Raw genomic sequence first — 20,898 nt, 5'->3', positions numbered from 1 at the left:
AAAGGCTCTAGAGCAGGGGCCCCAAACTACGCAGGCTGCAAGCGGCCCCTGAGGCCATTTATCTGGCCCCCACCGCACTTCTGGAAGGGGCACCTCTTTCATTGGTGGTCAGTGAGAGGAGCACATTGATCATCTCATTAGCCAAAAGCAGGCCCATAGTTCCCATTGAAATACTGGTCAGTTTGTTGATTTAAATTTACTTGTTCTTGCCTGACCTGTGGTGGCACAGTGAGTAAAGCGTTGACCTGTAACACTGAGGTCACTGGTTCAAAACCTTGGGCTTGCCTGGTCAAGGCATATATTGGGGTTGATGCTTTCTGCTCCTCCTCCCTTTCTCTCTCTCTCTCTCTCTCTCTCTCTCATTCTAACTCTCTCTCCTCTCTAAAATGAATAAATAAATTTAAAAATTAAAATTAAATTTACTGTTCTTTATTTTAAATATTGTATTTGTTCCCATCTTGTTTTTTTACTTTAAAATAAGATATGTGCAGTGTGCATAGGGATTTGTTCATAGTTATTTTTATAGTCCGGCCCTCCAATGGTCTGAGGGACAGTGAACTGGCCCCCTGTGTTAAAAGTTTGGGGACCCCTGCTCTAGAGTTAGATATAAATTAAAAACCTAGCTCTGCCACTTACTAACTTCTGGCCTGAAATATTTCTGTTGAGAAATCAGCTGACAGTGTTATTGGAGCTCCCTTGTAGGTAACTAACTGTCTTTCTCTTGTGGCTTGGTTTGGGACTCTCTGTGCTTCCTGGACTTGTGTGTCTTTTTCCTTCAGCAGGTTAGGAAAGTTTCCAGTCATTATTTTTCAAATAGGTCTTGATCCCTTGCTCTCTCTATCCTCCATCTGGTACCTTTATTACGTGAATGTTTTTACATTCCATGTTGTCCCAGAGGTTTCTTAAACTATCCTCATTTTTTAAATTCTTTTTTGTTTTTGCTGGTCTGATTGGGCATTTTTTTGTACCTTGTCTTCCAAATCACTGATTCATTCCTCTGCTTCATCCAACCTACTGTTTATTCCTTCCAATGTAGTCTTCATTTATGACTGGTCCTTCTTTATGGTTTCTGTTTGGCAGATAAAATATATTATGCTCACTTTGTTAAAGATGGCACTGCCCCCATGGAAGCCCATCGCCCAAGTGATATTAATGTGTGTTGGGGGAGGGCTGTGGGAAGGCAGGATCCTTGTAGCCTGGGGTTTGGTTTTAGGACTAAGCCTTTCCCACCCTTTTTGATGTGAGGTGGTACAATGCCATCATGCCTCAGATAAGTGACTTTATATTAGAGACTTCTCTATTTTGTGTATTGGATTAAAGGTTTTGATTTCTACACAATAAAGTGGGGCAAGCCAGGAGCTTGCTCTCTCTGTTCCTGAGATTAGCATTAGAGAAGAGAGCAGAGAAAGGTCATGTGGAGGAGGCCAGGAGAAGCAGCCAAGATGGTGGAGTTCTGAGTGAGAAGCCAGTTTGTGCAGAGTTTGTGCAGGGAGAAGGAAGGAGATGGGGAACAGAGATGAATAAGTCTGGTGAGCTAGAAGCCTTTGATTCTAGGAAAACTCGAATAAGTCAGTAGCTTTGTGAGCACTGAATAAGTGGGTTTTGGAGACCAGTGTGTGTTTTTACTTGCCCGCTAGGTGCAAGCTAGGATTAAAGATGATGGCCCACCAGTTTTTGGCTCCATTGTTTCTTTACCAACTGTCCAAATCCAATGCGAACCTGCATGGGCCAGGCTGGTGTGATGATGGCCGTGGATACTGGCTTTATAGTTTCTATGTCCTTTTTCATGCTGTTGAACATCCTTATAACCATTACTTTGAACTCTATATCTGATAAATTGTTGCCTCCATTTTATTTAGCTTTTTTTCTGGAGATTTATCCTGTTTTTTCATTTGGGGCTTGTTCTTTTGCGTCTCCATTTTTGGCTGCCTCTTTGTGTCTGTTTCTATGTTTTAGATCTGCTATGATTCCCAGTCTTTATGAGGTGGCCTTATGTAGTTGGTTTCAGTGGTGTAGTCTCCTTGATGACCTGAACTGGTGCTCCAGGAATATGCCTTGTGTGGGTTATGTGGGCCTTCTTGTTGTAATTGAGTCTTGATTGCTATTGGCAGATTTATGTGTGGGATCAACCCTCAGGCTGGCTGACTGTGAGGCTCAACACCAACCATGGCATGTGAGCTGCTGTGCAGGTACTGACCACACCAAAGCAGGGTCTGGTGCCTGCCAAGATCTCTCTTTGAATATGCTACTTGAGAAGTGTAAAGCCAGGAGCCACGGCCAGGGCCACTATCACAGCAGCCTCCTGGCCCATGCAGGTTCACATTGGATTCGGACAGTCGGTAAAGAAACAATGGAGCCAAAAACTGATGGGCTGTCATCTTTAATTCTAGCTTGCACCCAGCAGGCAAGTAAAAACACACACTGGGCTCCAAAACCCACTCACATTCAGTGCTCACAAAGCTACTGACTTATCTGAATTTTCTAGAATCAAAGGTTTCTAGCTCACCAGACTTATTCACCTCTGTTCCCCATCAAATTCCTTCTCCCTGCACAAACTGGCTTCTCACTCAGCACTCCGCCATCTTGGCTGCCTCTCCTGGCCTACTCCACGTGGCCTTTCTCTACTCTCTCCTCTCTAATGATAATCTCAGGAACCAAGAGCAAGCTCTCGTTCTGCCCCTATTTTATAGTGTAGAAATCCAAACCTTTAATCCAATATACAAAATAGGGAAGTCTCTAATACAAAGACACTTCTCTGAGGCATGATTGGATTGTATCGCCCCACATCAAAACGGGTGGGAAAGGCTTAATTCCAAAACCAAGCCCCAGGCTACAAGGATTCTACCTGCCCACAGAGACACACATTAATATCACCTGGGCGATGGCTTCCTCGTGGGCAGCGCCATCTTTAATAAAGTGAGCATGTTGGGCAGATAAAATATATTATGCTCACTTTGTTAAAGATGACGTTGCCCACGTGAGGCCATCACCCAGGTGATATTAATGTGTGTTGAGAATCCTTGTAGCCTGGGGCTTGGTTTTGGGATTAAGCCTTTCCCACCCTTTTTGATGTGGGGCGGAACAATCCAATCATGCCTCAGAGAAGTGACTTTGTATTAGAGACTTCCCTATTTTGTATATTGGATTAGAGGTTGTGAAGCTACACTATAAAATAGGGGCAGAACGGGGGCTTGCCCTCTCTTGGTTCCTGGGAGATTATCATTAGAAGAGAGAGCAGAGGAGAACAGAGAAAGGCCACGTGGAGGAACAGGAGAAGCAGCCAAGATGGCGGAGTGCGGAGTGAGATGCCAGTTTGTGCTGAGTTTGTATCTGGGATAAGGAAGGAGATGGGGAACTGAGGAGAATAAGGCTGGTGAGCTAGAAACCTTTGATTCTAGGAAACTCGGATAAGTCAGTGGCTTTGTGAGCACTGAATGTGAGTGGGTTTTGGAGCCAGTTTGTGTTTTTACTTGCCCGCCGGGTGCAAGATAGAATTAAAGATGACAGCCCATCAGTTCTTGGCTCCGTTGTTTCCTTACCGACTGTCCGAATCCAATGCGAACCTGCATGGGCCAGAAGGCTGCTGTGATAGTGGCCCAGTCCGTGGCTTCTGGCTTTACAGAGCATAATTGTAAAGCCAGTAATCAGGGCCAGGGCCACTATCACAGCAGCCCGGCCCTTGCAGGTTCGCATTGGATTCGGACAGTCGGTAAAGAAACCATGGAGCCAAAAACTGGTGGGCCATAGCCTTTAATCCTACCTTGCACCCGGCGGGCAAGTAAAAACATACACTGGGCTCCAAAACCCAGTCACACTCAGTGCTCACAAAGCCACTGACTTATCCGAGTTTCCTAGAATCAAAGGTTTCTAGCTCACCAGCCTTCTTCTCCTCAGTTCCCCATCTCCTGCCTTATCCCAGATACAAACTCTGTACAAACTGGCATCTCACTCAGCGCTCCACCATCTTGGCTGCTTTTCCTGGCCTCCTCCACGTGGCCGCCTTCCGCTGCTGGCTCTACTTTCTCTGCTCTCTCATGCTAATCTCAGGAACCAAGAGCCCAAACTCTCGTTCCGTCCCCATTTTATAGTGTAGAAATCCAAACCCTTAATCCAATATACATAACAAGGAAGTCTCTAATACAAAGTCACTTCTCTGAGGCATGATTGGATTGTACCACCCCACATCAAGACGGGTGGGAGAGGCTTAATCCCAAAACCAAGCCCCAGGCTACAATGATCCTGTCTGCCTCCAACACACATTAATATCACCTGGGCGATGGCATCTTTAACAAAGTGAGCATAATACATTTTATCCGCCCAACAATAATACATTTTATCTGCCCAACAAGAAGCTTATTGAATCCTGCTCTGATGTTGTATGAAGCTGGCCACTAGGTGTGTTGGTTATGGGCCTCTTGGGAGGGTCTCTGGTGCAGGCTATTGTAAGATATTGCCTGTGCCTGGCCCTGGACAATCTGTTTGGAGCTACAAGTGATGCATAGTTTTTGGCTGCTTCTGCTGGGCCTGGGTGCATGTGGGAAGAACCAAGCTGTGCACCAAGACCAGCTTTTACCAGCATTGGGCCCAGGGGCAAGTTGACAAAAGTCCCAAGCACCCCAAGATCCACCTTCCCCTGCCTTCACCTCTGCCTGCCTATTAGGCTCCAACACTGAAAGAGCCTCAGGCAGTACTCAAGTTATATAAGGTAATTCACAGTGAGTCAACAGGTAAGGGCAAGTGGTGTTTACCACACTGATACAGGTTCAAACGTGGTACCTGTAGTACTCCAGCCTACGGGAACTACCAGTGTTGCACGGAAGAAAGCTACTAAAGACACAAACTTATGTCAAGAGGAAAGGGGGAGGCTTGTCAAGGGAGGCAAAAAAGACCTCCTGAATTTCCTTCTCCCTTAGCCTTTATTGATCAGAAGCAGAACAGAGAACAGGATTTCTAGGGAGGGAGGCCAGGTGATAAGGGAAAAGAATGACTAATGGCCATTTTGCTGACATGGAGAAAGGGCTAATTGGGTCAGTACATTCTCTTTCCTTTGCTAATTAACAAGCACAAAGGAAGGGGAAATCTAGAACTCTAGGCTAATTTTCTAAATCCCGTTCACATGTATTCCTTGTGTCTGAACAAAGGTCACTCACTCACACAGTATCTTGATGTTTGCACCCAAGAGATATTCACTCAGGGCTTTTAACTTAAGTTTTTCAATCCAAGTCATAGAGGGTTAAAGGTTAGATGGGGGATTCCCTGTGTATAGCCAGTAGCCACCGCTGTGGTGGCCATGCAGGTTCTCATTGGATTCGAGCAGACAGTAAAACAGTGGAGCCAAAAAATGGTGGACTGTTCCATTTACTAAAGTCTTGTACCAGTGGATGAGCAAACAGGCAGGGAAGACCACTTCCCTCTCATTCAGACAGAGTTCCCAAAGCCCTGACACATTCTCCGGTTCCACAATCCAGAATGTCTTCTCCGGTTCCTCCTGGAATCACAGGCCCCCACCAGCCTCAGCAGAGTTACCAAAGCCCCTCAGCTCCAGTTCCACATCTACATTCCTCTTTCTGCAAAACCCAGGCTGGGGGAAAAAATCCCTTCCCCAGCAAACATTAGCAATACAATGGCCCCTCCCAAGCAGGAAGGTAATCTACAATTTGCAATCTGCCACCCTGAGGGCAAACACTGCAGCCTTTCACAGACTATATATACATGGTGCTGCCCAGGCCAATGCAAAATATAAGCGAGCAAACCTAAAAAACACATTTTACAAACTTATTTGCCCAACACCCTACATCTCCTTCTTTTTTGTTTTAGTAAAGATTAACAGAGAGGAAGATGTTAGGTGGTTGTAGTGGAAGGTAAAGAGCAAGCATAGAGAGAAGCAGGTTTTTAGGGTTTATGGGCATTTCTGTATTTTGTAAAAGTTCTTTAGCACACCTGGTTTGATGTTTCAAAGTGTCCCAGGTGATGTCAGGCACTCCCTGAGTGCTTGGGAGTGAGTTAGGTGTTCTTCCTTTCTGGGTTCATTTTCAGCTTCTGGATCTTTGGAACCGGGTTGCTTTCTTGGGGCTGATGCCAATTCATGATAAAGCTTCACGTTTCTCTTTCCTTGCTGGTATTCAAGAGTACCTGTTGATGACAAAATTGGAACATACACTCGCCCCCACATTAGTAATTTGATTGGATTCTGGTACTCACGGCCAGCTAATATCCTGGTACAAGATGAGAGGCTTAGGCCATTGCTCGGCTGGTATAAGTGCCTCTCAGCTGCAGTAAGACCAGAGGAGGTAATGTTCAAAAAATTAAGAGTAAAATAAACCTTATACAATTGTTCTTGTGAGGTGAGTCTCTTCCTTCTGACTTTCCCTTTTTTGTTTGTTAAGGTAGGTTTTTAAGGTGCGGTGAGCATGTTCAATATAGGACTGTCCTGTTGGATTAGAAAGGATACCTGTAACATTTTTAATATAGCAGTTTTGTAAAGCTATTTGGAATGTCTTAGAAATATAGTAAGGGCCATTGTAAAGCCAGTGGCTGCGGCTACCATCACAGCTGCCTGGCCCATGCAGGTTTGCATTGGATTCGGATAGTCGGTAATGAAACAACGGAGCCAAGAACTGGTGGGCCATCATCTTTAATCCTAGCTTGCATCCGGCGGGCAAGTAAAAACACACACTGGGCTCCAAAATCCACTCATTCAGTGCTCACAAAGCTACTGACTTATCCGAGTTTTTCTAGAATCAAAGGTTTCTAGCTCACCAGACTTATTCACCTCTGTTCCCCATCTCCTTCCTTCTCCCTGCACAAACTCTGCACAAACTGGCTTCTTTATTATATGCGGCTTAAGTGTCTGTTTGTCGCCGATAGCTTATTGGTTGCTTGCGTAACTGTACTAGCCAATGGGGTGAAGTTGCCACGGCATTCAAATAGTCCCGCCTTCTGGCATGCCACCTCACAAATTAAGGTTAAAGGTTGGAGCAATTATTATGCTGTTAAGAAATCTTAACACCAGAAGGGGTCTTTGCAATGGTACAAGACTAGAGGTTCTCCAATTGAAAAATAATGTCATAATAGCTAAGTCTTTGACTGGCTCCTCTAAAGGTGAAACACATGTCATTCCAATAATTGATTTGGCTCCATCTCAAACGGGGTTGCCGTTTCAATTGAGAAGTAGACAATTTCCTGTAAAACTTGCCTTTGCTATGACCATCAGTAAGTCTCAGGGCCAAACGCTTAAGCGGGTTGGCATTTTTTTTACCTGAGCCTGCATTTGGACACAGTCAACTTTATGTTGCCTGTTCAAGAGTTCGTGAAAGAACGGACGTAAAATTAAAAATAATTGATGGTCCTCTGCAAGGCGAGCTTAAAAATGATGGAAAGATCTACACAAGAAATGTTGTGTACAAAGAGATCTTTGACATGTGAATTAACATTTTATTATTTAAATCACCTTTATTTATTGAGCTAGTGGTGGCTCTTAAGAAATGTACCGCCAGTGGTTTCCTTCATTGCACTCTACTTTAAGCAATTAAGCAAGTAGAAGGGGGAAACCCCATGGGGCAGTAAGCAAAGGGGCGACCTCGCCGCCTGCCCTGGGTAATTCAGTTTGAATTAGCAGACACCTTTTCACAAATCATTTTAATTACAATTTATAATATCTAGAACAGCGGTCATTTCATATGACCACCAGGCTTTCTAGTCTCCTATTAACACTCCACCATCTTGGTTGCTTCTTCTGGCCTCCTCCACGTGGCCTTTCTCTGCTCTCCTTTTCTGCTCTCTCCTCTAATGCTAGTCTCAGGAACCGAGAGAGAACAAGCTCCCAGTCTGCCCCACTTTATAGTGCAGAAATCAAAACCTTTAATTCAATATACAAAATAGAGAAGTCTCTAATACAAAGTCACTTATCTGAGACATGATGGGATTGTACCACCCCACATCAAAAAGGGTGGGAAAGGCTTAGTCCTAAAACCAAGCCCAAGGCTACAAGGATCCTGCCTGCCCACAGCCCACCTCCAACATACATTAACATACTAATATTATCACCTGGGCAACGGGCTTCTGGGCTTCCACGTGGGCAGTGCCATCTTTAACAAAGTGAGCATAATATATTTTATCTGCCCAACAGCCATTATCTGTTTTAATTACTTCAGGGAATACAGGAATGGAGATGGACTCTAAGAGGTGAGAAATAGCATGACATGCTGCTTCCCCGGTAGCAGGAGTAGCGTAAATCGTGCCTGAATGAGACTCTATACAATAAAGAAGAGTCCATAACTATTTCTTCTGCTTGTTTACATTACATGGCTGTGGTAGAGATAGCCCTTATCCAAGGAGGGAGCCCTTTTGCTACTGAAATCAAGTTGCTGACTGTAACATTTTATAGGTCTATGATGATCTCCATGTTCTTTATATAGACTTGATTTTAGTAATAAAAACTTAGAACCTAACTGAGATAATATCCAATCAAAACCAGAAATCCTTTAAGCTGCTTTGTTTTTGAAAGATGAGATTTCTCTTAGTTTTCAGGGTTAATTAGTAGCCAATTTTTAATTGTGAAATATCTCAAGTATTTCACTAAAGGTAGAGAATCAGAGATTGAGCATCAAGTATTTTATCTATAAATTGGAAGAGTGAAATCTCTGAAAAATTCATCACTATTCAAATTAGCTTTTAGTATCTAAGACAGGGGTCGGGAACCTATGGCTCGTGAGCCAGATGAGGCTATTTTGATGGCAGACAAATCTTTAATAAAAAAAATAATAACATTAAATATATAAAACATTCTCATGTATTATAATCCATTCATTTCCTACCGCTCATGTTCATGGTTGCAGGTGGCTGGAGCCAATCACAGCTGTCCTCCAGGACAACACCAAATTTTTATTGGATAATGTGTAACGTACACGGGTTGTTCTATGGCTCTCACAGAATTACATTTTAAAATATGTGGTGTTCATGGCTCTCAGCCAAAAAGTTTCCCGACCCCTGATCTAAGACAATAGATGGGACTCTCTGTATATCCCTGGGGCATTGGTGTGTAACTAAACTGGTAACCTTCTAAGGTGAAAGCAAAGAAGTATTCTTGTCCTTTTATTTTAGATACGTTCAAACAGGCATTACATGACTTTATTATCACTGGAAAATAGTCAATCCACAGGAATAGCTGGTGATAGATTATGTGGATTTGGAACCACAGGATGTCTGGGAATAACTATCTTATTTATAGCTGTGAGATTTTGTATAAATCTATTTTAATGGAAAGCTAGAATTACAAGGGCTTGTACATAGAATTATAGATGCCTTTTTTTTTTTTTTTTTTTTTTACAGAGGCAGAGACAGACAGACAGGAATGGAGAGAGATGAGAAGCATCAATCATCAGTTTCTCGTTGCGCGTTGTGACTTCTTAGTTGTTCATTGATTGCTTTCTCACATGTGCCTTGACCACGGGCCTTTAGCAGACCGAGTAACCCCCTGCTGGAGCCAGCGACCTTGGGTCTAAGCTGGTGAGCTCTTTGCTCAAGCCAGATGAGTCCGCGCTCAAGCTGGCGAGCTCGGGGTCTCGAACCTGGGTCCTTCCGCATCCCAGTCCGACGCTCTATCCACTGCGCCACCACCTGGTCAGGCTATAGATGCCTTTTTAAGTAATCTAGTATAATGGTCTTAATTTCAGCTACAAGTGCATCAGATTTTTTTTTTTTTTTTGTATTGTTCTGAAGCTGGAAAAGGGGAGAGACAGTCAGACAGACTCCCGCATGCGCCGGACCGGGATCCACCCAGCACGCCCACCAGGGGCGAAGCTCTGCCCACCAGGGGGTGATGCTCTGCCCCTCCAGGGCGTCGCTCTGTTGCGACCAGAGCCACTCTAGCGCCTGGGGCATAGGCCAAGGAGCCATCCCCAGCACCCAGGCCATCTTTGCTCCAATGGAGCCTCCGCTGTGGGAGGGGAAGAGAGAGACAGAGAGGAAGGAGAGGGGGAGGGGTGGAGAAGCACATGGGCGCTTCTCCTGTGTGCCGTGGCCTGGAATCGAACCCGGGACTTCTGCACACCAGGCTGATGCTCTACCACTGAGCCAAGCGGTCAAGGCAGTGCATCAGATCTTAAAGGATATTGGTGAATCTTGCCAATATCTGTACTGAGAAAGGCTCAAAGTTGTATTGGAATGTCCTGCAACAAACTTTCAGTCTCAAGATTATTTTCCTTTCATGGAAATTTCTTTAAAATTATTATTTTCCCAATTGGTGCAGCATTTGATTTACTTTTAAATACATTTTACTCTCTGGAAGATATGTGACCAATCATATATCTTTATGTTTTAAGAAAAGTTTACCCTGTTAGGTTAACTGGGACAAACTTGATTAATAAAATATATTTCACCCCTTATTATTCCCTCATTGGAAAGGGACAGGCTTTGTTTAACAAAAATCATTGGTTGATTACATATTCCTACCATTTGTGTATATGCTTTACTCTGAAGTAGGATGCAACTTAGTTGGGTAGGGTTAAGAACAGATAAAGTAGCCCCCAGTATTTTACAAGGGCCTTAGCAATTTCTTTTGTAATTGTAATTTTAATTTCTCCTAAATTGTTCATAAGGAGAAAGGGAAATACCCTCTCATAGTCTTTGGCACAACTATAAGCTTAATATATATTAGAGAGAGGGACAGACAGATAGGGACCGACAGACAGCAAGGGAGAGAGATGAGAAGCATCAATTCTTCTTTGGCCCATTAGTCTTCTTAGTTGTTCATTGATTGCTTTCTCATGTGTTCCTTGACTAGGGGGCTACAGCAGAGTAAGTGACTCCTTGCTCAAGCCAGCGACCTTGGGCTCAAGCCAGCGATCATGGGGTCACATCTATGATCCCAGGCTCAAGCCAGCAACCCCGCACTCAAGCTGGTGAACCTACACTTAAGCCAAATGAGCCCATGCTCAGGCCAGCGACCTTGGCGTTTCGAACCTGGGTCCTCTGCGTCCCTGTCTGACACTCTACCTATGGTGCCACCGCCTGGTCAGGCAATACATATATATATTTTAAAATCCCATTTCAGCTTCCTATAATTTTTTAAGGTGAATTGGCTTTTTACAATAAAAAGACTCCTACTTGGGTGCTTTACAATCCTTAGCCATATGTCCAGGCTTCCCACAGTTAAAACAATATGACCCGGTCATCATGGCTCCTAAAGTTTGAACTAAGTAAATTCTATTGTTTGGCTCCTAGAAACCAGTAAATATATTATTTGGAATAGGTCAGAATAGCCAGGATAAAATGTTCCAACATTTAAATTTTAATTTTCTTTGTGAACCCATCAGGGTCCCAGATAAAGTCAGGGAAATCTTTCATTTAGGTTAATTCTATTCTACTCTAAGAAACATACACAATTGTGGTTCCTCTCTATCTGAAACCAGATTTTCTTAAAAGGGAGCTGCTAGAATTCCTGGATTATTCTTGTTTGAATTCCTATTCTTATTTTTTCCTAGGTCTGTAGGGTGTGGTAGTAGAGGATACAAAGAAGAAAAAGGAAGAAGAGAGGGGGAGAGGGATTCCAGAGAAGGAAGCTTAGATAGCAAACAGTGGAGAAGCTGTAGAAAGAGAGGAAGGGGGGGTAGCATTCATTAATTCCAAAGGCCTTCATTAGTTCAGAGACAGTCTCTAAAAACAATTTTTTTCCCCAAAGAATTTCTGTGCTTCTCCCAGAAGCTTCTATTTCCAATCAGTGTCTGCCTTCTGCTCATTTAATATAAACTTTAGAGCTGGCATTTTCTAATTAAGTGCACAGAAAAAAATCACTTAGGAGGAATCACAAAGTCCCCACTTTTGGCCTCTTCAAGCTGAAATTTTTCTACCTCAGTAGATATTTGCAAGTTAACCTGCAGGATTATTAATGGGGGGCTGATGTCCTCGGGGCTTGTCAGCCTTAAAGGTACGATTTCTCATGTTAATTTTAGTATTTGTATATCTTCAAAGTCTGAACAAATTTCTAGGGATATTGTGTAGTGGGTTCAAGTGTGCTGCTTGTGGGCTAAACTCCAAGGGGAATTTTACCTCCCAACTCATCTTTAACATGTCTCAGTTTCTCTCCCTAGCTGCATAATACAGCCCCGAGGACTCGGAGCATGAGGTAATCAGCCTTTATATGCGCATCCCCAGATGAGTCAATTTTTAAATTACAGTTGAATTTGGAAGTCTCTATCAGGTGACCTACACATAATGAGGGATGCCCTCTTGACACCTCCAAGAGATCCTTAGTCACCTAGGAATACCCGAGATTTGGGTTTGGAGGGAGGAAGTGCTCCTTATCTTTGGAGCTGAAGAAGTTCAGGCTCTTTTTTATCCAGCAAAGGTTTCCTTTATTCAGACTCGCAGTTAAGTAGTTCCAATTGAAAAAGGCCAAAATTAAAAACGAGCCATCCATTATTTATCCCTGTTTCACAGACCTGAGTAGTTTTACACACAAACAAAACAATTACAGTACAGAGACACGAGCATGACACATAAATAAATCTGGTTAATCCTAATATCGGAGTTGCTATTTAAACCCCAACTCTGAAGATATGAACACAAAGAACAGCAATCAGCATAGCAAGACCTTACAGAGGACAAACTAAAGAAACAAGCTTAGGATCCAAAATGCCAATCTATTTAAATTTAAATGACCACATCTTACATATTTCAATTTTAAAGCAACAATGCAGGAATGAAACTATTTAATTTAGTTCAATATTAGAGCTGACATTTCCAATTTTTGCATGCAAGAATTAATCAGGCCTCGAAAGGGTCACATTTTGGCTACTTTCAGTTAGTATTATTTTATAAGCATAGATCGACCAGTTAGTCAGAATTCACCCTAGGGGGACTATCCTTAGGAATGGACAGGGTTTACCCATCCTGTTACAATACCTGACAAAAACTGAACAGAAACCAGAATTAGACAAACCAGAGAGAAACCCGGGATTGCAGTGCACAACCAAACCAGAAAGATGCCTGCCCGATCTCAGTCAGGGCGTTTTATGATGGGGCACTGGAGGATGGAACCAGCAGAACCTCCCCAAGTAAATACACACTAGTCAGCTGCTTGGGAAGTACTGTAGTCAGATCCTTTAGGGCAGGGGTCGGGAACCTATGGCTTGCGGGCCAGATGTGGCTCTTTTGATGGCTGCATCTGACTTGCAGACAAATCTTTAATAATAAAAAAAAAATAACATTAAAAATATAAAACATTCTCATGTATTACAATCCATTCATGGTTGCAGGTGGCTGGAGCCAATCACAGCTGTCCTCTGGGACAACACCAAACTTTTATTGGATAATGCATAACGTACACGGGTTGTTGTATGGCTTCACGGAATTGCATTTTAAAATATGTGGCATTCATGGTTCTCTCAGCCAAAAAGTTTCCCGACCCCTGATCTAGGGTCCCCTAGTCTGGGACTAATTTCCAGGCAAAGAATAAGGAAGAAACAAAATGATAGTTCAGAGGATTGTAGCTAAAACATTAGAGAAAATCAGAAAAATTCAGGATTGTGCAATAATAGGGAAAGCTTAGCTTTAATATTATCTTGGTCTCCTACATTAATCTTTCTCAGAGATAATTTTCCAGTAAGGAAGGAGTATGACTTTTCCCAGGTCCGGGGGTGGGCGGAAGGAGTGGAAGAGGATAGCAGGGAGCCGAAGGCTCCTCAGGAGGCAAGGGAGGAGGAAGAGGTGTTTTGCCCTCCTTATAGGTCTCCTCAAATTTCATTGTTGCTGTAACTGGCAGTTCAGATTGATTAGGCTGAGATTCCTCTTTTACTTTCTGCCATGTTGTGAGAAGAGGAACAGAAACCTTTCACCCTTGTTCAAACTTCCTTTTCAAAATTTTACCTACTTGCTCCCATAATTCGAAATCTAAGGTTCCCTCGTCGGGGAGCCATGGGCAGTGCTCTCATACAGCAAGTAAGAGATGCTGTAATGTTTTAAGATCTACAGTACCTTGAGCAGCGTGGAGCAAGTGTTGTAAATTTCTAATGTAAATGCACTGCTGCTTGGTGAGCTCCTAACCCATGTAGAAACCCCTCTTTGACCTATGTGCGTCAGTCCCTTCCTCAAGGCAAGTAGGGACTATTCCTTACCGAATTCCCGGTAAGATGTGGCCACTAAACTATTCTTCACACATGGATTCCATATGATCACATTGGGGGGTCACCACTTGTAGTACTCCAGCCCGCCGGGAACTACCAGTGTGGCATGGAAGAAACCTACCAAAGACACAAACTGATGTCAAGAAGAAGAGGGGGAGGCTTGTCAAGGGAAGCAAAGAAGACCTCCTGAATTTCCTTCTCCCTTAGCTTTTATTGATCAGAAGCAGAACAGAGGTTAACAGTTTTTCTAGGGAGGGAGGCCAGATGATAAGGAGAAAGAATGACTAATGGCCATTTTGCTGACATGGAAAAAGGGCTAATTTAAGTCAGTACATTCTTTTTCTTTTGCTAATTAACAAAGGAAGGGGCAATCTAGAACTCATAGAGCTAATTTTCTCTTTTTTTTTTTACAGAGACAGAGAGAGAGTCAGAGAGAGGGATAGATAGGGACAGACAGGAACGGAGAGAGATGAGAAGCATCAATCATCAGTTTTTCGTTGTGACACCTTAGTTGTTCATTGATTGCTTTCTCATATGTGCCTTGACTGTGGGGCTACAGCAGACCGAGTAACCCCTTGCTCAAGCCAACTACCTTGGGTCCAAGCTGGTGAGCTTTGCTCAAACCAGATGAGCCCGCGCTCAAGCTGGCGACCTCGGGGTCTCGAACCTGGGTCCTCCGCATTCAAGTCTGACGCTCTATCCACTGTGCCACCGTCTGGTCAGGCTCTAGGCTAATTTTCTAAAGCCCATTCACATGCATACCTTGTGTCTGCACAAAGGTCATTCACTCCCAGTTTCTTGGTGATTGCATCCAAGAAACATTCACTCAGGGCTTTTAACTAAAGTTCCCTAATCCAAGTCATAGAGAGTTCAAGGTTAAATTGGTGATTCCTTACAGGTGCCAGTGCTGGGTCTGAGGCCACTCAGCAAATGTCCCTGGGTATACTGAGTCTATGCCACCTGCTGAGTGCTCACAGACCTTTGTGTTGGGATGGGGTCTCAGGGAGTCATCAGGGTGAGGCCAGCAGAGCTTATCAGGCCCAAACAGATCACAATTTGGTCGTGTGAAGGCATGGCTCTGCTTTAGTTGGGTGTGCAAGGGAGAAAATGGCTGCTGTTCTAGAGCCACACAGCTCAGTCTGCTCCAGATTCTGCTGGGAGGAGATGGAGCTAGCTCAGCAGGGTGGGTCTTCCGAGAATCGGGAGGGTGGGGCTACTGGGTTTCCCATGAGGAAGAGGTGTCAGTCAGGCTTCAAGGAAGGAGGGAGATGTGGCCTCTGCCCAGGAGCCACACCACTAGTCTGTACCATATTTTGCACTGACCTTGGCAAAGCAGAGCCACTAGGAGGCGGGTGCATGGGGCCCCCAGAGCCAGAGACAGCCCCTGAGGGTTGTTCTAGTGAAAGAAAATGGCATAATAGTGACTTAAAACATAGTCCTTGTCCTCACTGCTGGTGCTTATACAGATGTTGAGGTATCTTTCCAGTTGTCTATCCTGTTCCATTGCTCTTTCTCTGAATTTCTGCCCTGTGACACAATTGTGATTATTGTACTGGCAATTTATTGAGCAGATGTTAAGAGCTAGGTATTGTGCTAAGTGCTTTACATAAAGAATTTCATTTAATACTCATAATGATGCTATAAATGGTATTCTTATTCTCACTCTACTTCATGTGAAAACTGCTCAGTAAGTATTTCCTAGATGACTATATGAGTCCACTCATGCTGCTATAACAAAATACTAAAGAACCAAAGACTGGATTTCTTGCAGTTCTGGAAGCTGGAAAGCCCAAGAGAGAAGAGGAGAGAGAAAAGGGTTTGTTTTCTGGTGAGAGCTGTCTTCCTGGCTTGTAAGTGGCCACTATCTTCCTGTGTCCTCACCTGGCTTCCTCTGAGCTTACTATGGTGGAGAGAGGAGAGAGGAGAGAGAGAGAGAGAGAGAGTGCGAGAGATTTCCAGATATAGTCAACATGAATTTTGGAAGGACACAACTTAATCTATGACAGTGACATGTCCAGGAAGTGGTTTGTTTTCTCCAGAACCTGAATTCTTATTTAACCCTATTTCTGTCTGATAGGACAAATCCCATCTCGTCACTTTTTTTTTCTTTTTTTAAAAAGAAGCCATTCTTGACCATTCATACTTTCCAACGAACTTCACAAATCACCTGACATTCCATGCAGGTAAGAATTGACAACTTCCTAACACTGGGTCTCCAGGAACACACTACATATTCTCTCAGGGAAGTTGTGTGCTTTTCTGCTTAGAGGTTCCACACATGTTTCTTGTTAAGGCTTTCTGAGGTGATTTCTTTTTAGTCAGTGCTTCTACACTTTATTTATTATGCATACAATCCCCTAGGGGTCTTCTTAAAAAGCAGACTCTGAGGCAGCAGGCCTGGGGTGGAGCCCAGGACTCCACCTTGCTAACAAGCCCTCAGGTGACCTGCTGCAGTCCTCGGGACCACACTTTGAACAGTATTGTTGCAGTTGTGCTAATTCAAATGGGATAGTTTAGTGCAGGGGTCCCCGAACTACGGCCTGTGGGCCACATGCAGCCCTCTGAGGCCATTTATCCGGCCCGCCGCACTTCCGGAAGGGGCACCTCTTTCATTGGTGGTCAGTGAGAGGAGCATAGTTCCCATTGAAATACTGGTCAGTTTGTTGATTTAAATTTACTTGTTTTTTATTTTAAATATTGTATTTGTTCCCGTTTTGTTTTTTTACTTTAAAATAAGATATGTGCAGTGTGCATAGGGATTTGTTCATAGTTTGTTTTTTTTATAGTCCGGCCTTCCAATGGTCTGAGGGACAGTGAACTGGCCCCCTGTGTAAAAAGTTTGGGGACCCCTGGTTTAGTGTGTTATTTTAGAACTGGTTATTGTGATGATCTAGAAAGGCTAATGATTTTTATTTGACCAGTTTTGCACATTGTTCCCTTCCAGAACCCAGCAGGTTTGCTTGTTGCTGTGGAAACCAGCTGGAGGTGCCATGGCAAAGGAGAGGGACTATAAAGCTGGTGCTTTATTATTTTTTAAGACTTTATTTATTCATTTTAGAAAGGAGAGAGAGAGAGAAGGAGGGAGATGCAAGAAACATCAACTCTCATAGGTACCTTGACTGGGCAAGCCCTGAGTTTTGAACCAATGACCTCAGCATTCCAGGTTGACACTTTATCTACTGTACCACCTCAGGTCAAGCCAATGCTGGTGCTTTAAAAACCTGTGGTATCCATGCTTGGACCAGGATCAGTTGCCTGGTACCCTTCCCACATTCACCCCTTACAATGTTCTCCTTCTCCATGACTTAGAAGTAGATCCAGTGAATTATAGAGCTTGGTGTAGAGTCAGTGCTCAATAAGTATTCACTGGGTGAATGACTCTAGGGCAAGTGCCCCAACAAACTCTTCTTGCTGAGGAAACTGAGGTCCAGAGAGAGGAAACAACTTGTTAGAGCTAAGCTATGGGCCTGGCTGGAAATGAACTCAGGTTTTCTGCCTTCTACTCAGACTTTCATCTTGCTCTGGGCCTTGAGAGAAATGTAAGAGAAGTGCAGTCCAAGACAAGGCCCCAGAACCATTAGCATGTAGACCTGAGAAGAGATCTTCAAGATCCTCTTACCCAAGACTTCTTAACAGGGGTGTGTCAGAACCATGATCTACATGCCTAGGCCCACCCTTGAAGAGTTTGACTCCATAGATCTATTGTGGACACTAAGTTTCTAAACAGTCCCCAGGTAGGTGGTTTATTTATGCAACCACCTTTGGGAACAACTGTCCTGACCCAATGCTCTTGTTTTATTGAAAAGGAAACTAAGGCTGGGAAGGGTTAGTTGCTGATGGCTATACTTGCTGATGGCTATACGGAACCATTCCATAGGACTACTTTAAGACCTGAACTTCTAGAAATCAGGAACCATATCCAACTATGGGCTTCCTGACCAGAGGAAAGAGAACGAGAAGGGCAGCAGGGGCTGAGGCTGTCGTGGCAACTACTCTCGGCATCCCATTTCTGCAAGCACAAAGGCAAACCAAGAAAGTCTTCTGTGTAAGTAGGAAAAGTAATTATTTAATGGATGCAATTTAAGAGATGCAAAAGGCTTTTACCTCGTCTTTAAAAATATTGTCCAAGTCATATGGAAGAGTGATTAAAAAGCAGAGAGATCTTTCAAAATCAGTGAGAATTCACATCCAAGCTCTGCCACCAGCATTAACAAATTACTTAACCTAAAATTCAATTTCCCCACCTATAAAATGTAGGCATTAACAGAACCCAGTCATATAACCCAGAGGCTAAGCATGTGATACTTGGAGCCAGACTGGTTGGTTCAAATTCTACTCCTACTGCTTATTGGTGATGGGACTTTTGGCAAATTATTTAATCTTATTATGTCTCAGTTTCATTGCTTGTAAAATGATGACAACAGTAGTAATTTACTCAGAGAGTTATTGAGAGACTTCAATGAATACATTTCCCTAACTTCTGAACCTTGGTGTGTCTTAGGCCACAGTTCTTCATCTCTTTTCTGCCGATACTTCTTCAGCTTTAAATACTATCTAACTAGTTCCAAATTTATATCCTGGGCTCCTACCTCTACTCTGAGGGCTATATCTGAATATCCAAGTGTCTGACAGACAACTCCTCTCAGACATCTAATAGATATTTGAAGCCTAACACACCCAAAACAAAACTCTTCATCTCCATCCCTAAACCTGTTCTTTCCAGTTTTCCTATCTCTGTTAATGGTGACTTCATCCTTCTAGACCAGGCATGGCCAACATACAGCCCTCGGGCCGGATACGGCCCACATAATAAGTTTATGTGGCTCGCGGTTAAATTTTTAATATTCTCCGCTACTTTAAAATCTCAGCTACTCAGAAGCGGAAGCGTCTTTGATTTTATTGGAAATCGATAGATATTTAAGAAGATAGTGCCTGACCAGGCGGTGGCACAGTGGATAAAGCGTCAGATTGGGATGCCGAGGACCCAGGTTCAAGACCCCGAGGTTGCCAGCTTGAGCACAAGCTCATCTGGTTTGAGCAAAAGCCCACCAGCTTGAACCCAAGGTCACTGGCTCCAGCAAGGGGTTATTCGATCTGCTGAAGGCCCTCAGTCAAGGCACATATGAGAAAGCAGTCAATGAACAACTAAGGTGTTGCAATGCGCAATGAAAAAAACAGATGATTGATTCTTCTTATCTCTCTCTGTTCCTGTCTGTCTGTCCCTGTCTATCCCTCTCTCTGACTCACTGTCTGTGTAAAAAATAAATAAATAAACAAATAATTTAAAAAAAATAAAAGAAGATAGTGATACATGGAAAAGAATTCTGCGTGTGACTAATCTAGGGTTAACTTCCAGTAATTGGTTGAATGAATTCACGATACTTCTTTATTTTTAAAAAAAATTCCATTATAGCCTGACCAGGCTGTGGCGCAGTGAATAGAGATTCGGACTGGGATGCAGAGGACCCAGGTTCGAGACCCTGAGGTTGCCAGCTTGAGCACGGGCTCATCTGGTTTGAGCAAAGCTCACCAGCTTGGACCCAAGATCACTGGCTTGAGCAAGGGGTTACTCGGTTTGCTGAAGGTTACGGTCAAGGCACATATGAGAAAGCAATCAATAAACAACTAAGGTGTCGCAACAAAAAACTGATGACTGATGCTTCTCATCTCTCTCCGTTTCTGTCTATCTCTCTCTGTCTGTGTAAAAAAAATCTATTATAAAGATTTACAACTTTTGTACTCGTCTGTACTCAATATGAACTGTTTGACGTTTAGCAGCAATGTGAAATCCGCATTCTTTTAGGCGGAGTTTGCCAATGTGCACCCAAGGTCAAACAATTTGTTATTTTTGTGGTCAAGTGTGCTGAATCAAGTGGCATTGTAGCATAGACAATAGCTGCAGTTGATAACTAAAAACGTGTCCAGGCTGTTTGTAAAATAAAATAATTGTTTTTTGCCTGACCAGGCGCTGGCGCAGTGGATAGAGCATCGAACTGGAATGCGGAAGACCCAGATTCGAGATCCCGAGGTCGCCAGCTTGAGCGCGGGCTCATCTGGTTTGAGCAAAAGCTCACCAGCTTGAGTCCAAGGTCGCTGGCTCGAGCAAGGGGTTACTCGGTCTGCTGAAGGCCCGTGGTCAAGGCACATATGAGAAAGCAATCAATGAACAACTCAGGTGTTGCAACGAAAAACTAATGATTGATGCTTCTCATCTCTTCGTTCCTGTCTGTCTGTCCCTGTCTATCTATCCCTCTCTCTGACTCTCTCTCTCTGTCTCTGTAAAAAAATAAAAATAAAAATAAATAAATAAGTGTTTTATTTTAAACTCATTCTATTAATTAAATATTGTTTTGATTGATTGCTGTACAGTTTGGATATTTATATGGTATATAATTATATTTTATTAAAATATATTTTTATTAAAATAATATTGTATATTAAATTTTTCACTCACATTTATTCATAAACAAATTATATAATAAAATTTTGTTTACTTAAATGAATCGTTTTTGTATTTAACATTTTTTAATTTTAATATTTTGTCCTGCCCGTGAAAAAAATTTTCTTTCTAATCTGGCCCAGGGGCAAAACTGTTGTTCACGCCTCTTCTGGATGCTCAGGCCGAAGTCTTTGGAGTCATTCATCCACTAACAAATTACGTTGGCTCTACTTTCAAAATATACCTAGACTCTGATTACTTCTCATCACCTCCACTATAACCACATGGTCCAGTCACCATCATCTCTTACTAAGGAAATGGATTCTTGGTTTCTGT

The sequence above is a fragment of the Saccopteryx leptura genome, chromosome 1 (genome assembly GCF_036850995.1).
Source record: "Saccopteryx leptura isolate mSacLep1 chromosome 1, mSacLep1_pri_phased_curated, whole genome shotgun sequence".
Taxonomy (NCBI): Eukaryota; Metazoa; Chordata; class Mammalia; order Chiroptera; family Emballonuridae; genus Saccopteryx; species Saccopteryx leptura.
The sequence above is the reverse complement of the archived record's forward strand: the minus strand, read 5'-3'. Positions refer to the sequence as shown.